The sequence below is a fragment of the Rutidosis leptorrhynchoides genome, chromosome 1 (assembly GCF_046630445.1).
Source record: "Rutidosis leptorrhynchoides isolate AG116_Rl617_1_P2 chromosome 1, CSIRO_AGI_Rlap_v1, whole genome shotgun sequence".
In the NCBI taxonomy this organism is placed as follows: Eukaryota; Viridiplantae; Streptophyta; class Magnoliopsida; order Asterales; family Asteraceae; genus Rutidosis; species Rutidosis leptorrhynchoides.
In genome coordinates, this window is record NC_092333.1 from 278,213,320 (window position 1) to 278,218,773 (window position 5,454).

Consider the following 5,454-nt stretch of genomic DNA (forward strand, 5'->3'; position numbering starts at 1 on the left):
CACTATAAGAGCCAGTGCCCGAATCCAGAGAAGAATATCGGACCTGCACGTGGAAGAGCATTTGTTATTAATGCTAAAGAGGCATGTGAAGACCCGGAGCTTGTTACGGGTACGTTTACCATTAATAACTTATCCGCATCTATTATATTTGATACTGGTGCCGATAGAAGTTACGTGAGTAGAGGCTTTTACGCTAAATTGAATTGTTCATCATTACCTCTAGATGCTAAGTACATGATTGAGTTAGCTAATGGTAAACTAATTAAAGCCGATAAAATTTGCCGTGATTGTAAAATAAATTTAGCCGGAGAAACATTTAAAATTGACTTAATACCCGTAGAATTAGGAAGTTTTGATGTAATAGTCGGCATGGACTGGATGTCCAAAGTAGGAGCTGAAGTTGTGTGTGCCAAGAAGGCAATTCGCATTCCTTGTAAGGATAGAATGCCGGTGATGATTTATGGAGAGAAGGGTAACTCAAAGCTAAAACTCATTAGTTATTTGAAAGCTCAAAAGTGCTTGAAGAAAGGGTGCTATGCTATCTTAGCACATGTTAATAAAGTCGAAAAGAAGGAAAAAGTGAAGAGCATCAATGACGTGCCTGTGGCAAGAGATTTTCCTGAAGTCTTTCCGGAAAAGTTGCCGGGATTACCTCCATTTAGATCTGTAGAATTTCAAATAGATTTAGTACCAGGAGCTGCACCAGTGGCTCGTGCTCCATATAGACTTGCACCGTCCGAGTTAAAAGAACTTCAGAGTCAGTTAAAAGAATTACTGGATCATGGATTCATACGACCAAGTACTTCACTATGGGGAGCTCCGATTCTATTTGTTAAAAAGAAAGATGGATCTTTTAGGATGTGTATAGATTATCGTGAATTAAATAAGTTAACTATCAAGAATCGGTATCCACTACCGAGAATTGACGACTTATTTGATCAACTTCAAGGATCATGTGTGTACTCAAAAATTGACTTAAGGTCGGGCTATCATCAATTACGTGTCAAAGAAGAAGATATACCGAAAACTGCTTTTCGGACACGTTATGGTCATTACGAATTTTTGGTTATGCCGTTTGGATTGACGAATGCGCCAGCTGTATTCATGGACCTCATGAATCGAGTTTGTAGTCCGTATTTAGATAAGTTTGTTATCGTTTTCATTGATGATATTCTTATCTATTCCAAGAGTGAGCAAGAGCATGAAGAGCATTTAAGGTTGATATTAGAGTTGTTGAGAAAAGAACAACTATATGCTAAATTTTCTAAGTGTGCTTTTTGGTTGAAAGAAGTTCAATTTCTTGGCCACGTAGTTAGGAGCAAAGGAATTCAGGTTGATCCAGCAAAAATTGAAGCCATTGAAAAATGGGAGACTCCTAAAACACCAATGCAGATACGCCAATTTTTGGGTTTAGCCGGTTATTATAGAAGGTTTATTCAAGATTTTTCCCGAATAGCTAAGCCGTTGACAGCATTAACGCAAAAAGGGAAGAAATACGAATGGACCTCGGAGCAGGAGAACGCATTTCAATTACTGAAGAAGAAGTTAACTACGGCGCCTATTTTATCGTTACCTGAAGGGAACGATGATTTTGAAATATATTGTGACGCTTCGCGACAAGGTTTTGGTTGTGTTCTTATGCAACGGAAGAAAGTTATTGCATACGCATCCCGACAATTAAAGATTCACGAGCGGAATTATACGACGCATGATCTAGAACTGGGAGCAGTCGTGTTTGCATTGAAGATATGGAGACACTACTTGTATGGGGTTAAATGCACTGTGTTTACTGATCATAAAAGCCTTCAACATATTTTCGATCAAAAACAGCTGAACATGAGGCAACGTAGGTGGGTCGAGTTAATAAACGACTATGATTGTGAAATTCGTTATCATCCCGGGAAAGCGAATGTGGTGGCTGACGCACTAAGCAGAAAGGAACGAGAACCAATTCGAGTACGAGCGATGAACATAAAAATTCGCATGAATCTCAACTCACAAATCAAAGAAGTTCAACGAGAAGCACTTACTAAAGAAAATATAGGAAATGAAATAATGAAGAAGTATGAGAAGCAACTCGTTATACGGGAAGATGGAATTCGATATTTTGCAAACCGTATTTGGGTACCGAAGTTGGGTGGATTAAGGAAGTTGATATTGAACGAGGCACATAAGACAAGATACTCGATACATCCTGGAGTTGGAAAGATGTATCAAGATCTTAAGACACATTATTGGTGGCCTAACTTAAGGACAGACGTTGCAACATATGTTGGGGAGTGTTTAACTTGTTCCAAGGTCAAGGCAGAACACCAGAAACCATCAGGGTTACTTCAACAACCAGAAATCCCAGAATGGAAATGGGATGGTATTACCATGGATTTCATCACGAAGTTACCAAAGACTGCCTGGGGATACGACACCATTTGGGTGATTGTTGATCGTCTTACCAAATCTGCCCATTTCTTGCCTATAAAGGAAATGGATAGAATGGAGAAACTATTACGATTGTATATAAAGGAAATTGTTTCAAGGCATGGAATACCTATTTCCATTATATCCGATCGTGATAGTAGATTTACCTCAAAGTTCTGGCAATCACTGCAGGAGGCACTAGGAACTCGTTTAGATATGAGTACCGCATATCATCCGCAAACCGACGGGCAGAGTGAAAGAACAATTCAGACTCTTGAAGACATGCTCAGGGCATGTGTGATCGATTTTGGAAACGGATGGGATAAATATCTACCGTTAGCAGAATTCTCGTATAATAATAGTTATCATGCGAGCATTGGAGCTGCGCCATTCGAAGCATTGTATGGAAGGAAGTGTAGATCTCCTATCTGTTGGAATGAAGTAGGAGATCGACAATTAACGGGTCCCGAGATCATACACGAAACGACTGAGAAGATTGTACAAATCAAGGAGAGATTGAAAACAGCCCGTAGTCGCCAAAAGAGCTACGCCGATGTTCGAAGGAAACCATTAGAGTTTCATATCGGTGACATGGTTATGTTAAAAGTGTCACCATGGAAAGGTGTAATACGTTTCGGCAAAAGGGGTAAACTGAACCCAAGGTACGTAGGCCCGTTCAAGATTATTGAACGCATTGGACCGGTAGCTTATCGACTCGAGTTACCGCAACAACTCGCCGGAGTACATAATACCTTTCACGTCTCGAACCTTAAGAAGTGTCTTGCAAAGGAAGATCTCACCATTCCTCTTGAAGAAATCCATGTCGATGAGAAACTACAATTCATCGAAGAACCAATCGAAATCATGGACCGTGAAGTTAAACAGCTCAAGCAGAGCAACATACCGATCATTAAGGTTCGTTGGAATGCTCGAAGAGGTCCTGAGTTTACTTGGGAACGAGAGGATCAGATGAAACAAAAGTATCCACACTTGTTTCTCGATGACGCAAAATAGGTACAATTTTAAAAATTTCGGGACGAAATTTATTTAACGGGGAGGTAATGTAACGACCCGCACTTTTTCGATCATTCTATACTTATAAGATTAATATTTACATAAATTAAACCTTACCAACATGATAAGCAATCCAAATTGTTGAGACTTATGTTTTTGAAAAGAGTTTTACACAACGTTTGACCGTCTAGTTTGACCGATGATATCACGAACTATACAATATATGATAATTATACATACATATTTAACATGATCTAAGGATGTTTTAATATCTCATTTTGTATTAATAACAAAAAGTCATAAGTATATTTTGAAACTACTAACTTAAGTTTTCAAAACAATAACCTACGTAACGTTATTTGACATAAATACTGATGATTTATAATGTTTATACATATATCGTATAAGTAATGTATTTAATCATTTTTAAAGGGCTTTTATACATAAAACAATATAAGTATATTTACAAAAGATAGTTATATTTGAATTCTCGTTCCGTTTCCTCAATAATCCTATACGTATATCTAGGGTACTATACACAGTTTCTAGAAGTATTTACTATTGGTATATACCAATAGAAATCTTCAATTATTAGAATAATATGTCATTCATGACATAATAAATTTTAACTTATCTTAGATATTTTCACTAAAAACCAAATTTTCAAGCCTATAAATAAGCACCATTTCTAACTCATTTTTACACATTCATTTTCCAAATTTTACTTCCAATTTTCACACACACTTGCAAGAACTCTCTCAACTTTTATTTTACTACTTCTTTCCAGCAACTTTACATTTTAAACTTGAGGTAAAAACTCTACTTCAACTCTTTTTCAATTCATATATTTATAGCTATATATATAAGAGTTTATAAACTAGAACATAGTTTGAATGATTTCAAACTTGTTCGCAAACTAAATAGATCCTTCTAACTTAACTTTTAAAATACTTCAAGACCTGTAATATAACTTAAAAATATGCTAATTTAACAAGGTATAACTTGGTTTTTCAAAGAACACCTTAAAAACTGTTTTTATGACGTCGGAGTGCAACCGGGGGCTGTTTTGGGTTGGATAATTAAAAACCATCTTAAACTTTGAATTGGAGGTTTATTTTCTGGAAAAATGATTTTTACTATGAATATGATAACACATAAAAATTTCATGATTTAACTCAAAGTATAAGTATTTTTAGAAAAATAATCATTTAAGGTTGTTTACATGATGGAAAATGATTAACTTCATAAGTTTCACTAAAGTTTGACCTATGACCTGTGATTTCGAATACAAACTAAGGTATTTACAGTTCATAGTATTAAAGAGGGACTCGATCCAAGGAAGTGGCAAGTTGAATCAACGAAAACGGAGTTGTAACGAAGAAACTATGACCAAAACGAGATCGGATATCTAAGACTAGTTTGGCTACGAAAATAATTGGAGAAAATTAAATAAATCACATCTTTTTTAAAATAACATGATATTATATATATATGTACTCATAATTTAATTTTATATGGTTCAGGATCACCCGTAAACAATACGAGAAGATTAATCATAAGATCCCATGATTGTACGCAACACGTCATTTGACAACACCGGTACTTTATGTACGCAACACGTCATTTGACAACACCGGTACCATGGGTCAAGATTAATCTCGACCAAGACATATACGATGGGGGTTTTTATTTATTTCATTGGGGGTTTATTAAACACCTAAAAATGAACCATTAAAATTGAATTACTAACATCGGACTGCTAACTACGGACTAAGAAATTATTAAAACTATTAAAAGTATAAAAAGTATATATATGTGACGATTGTTTAAAATAGAAATATATTGATAAACTATATATGGATAGGTTCGTGATATCAATCGGAGACCAAGTCGAAATTACATATCTTCAAGACGAAAGTGAGTATATAGTCCCACTTTTAAACTCTAAATATTTCGGGATGAGAATACATGTATTTTATGTTTTACGTTATGGACACAAGTAACTGAAAAATATATTCTACGTTG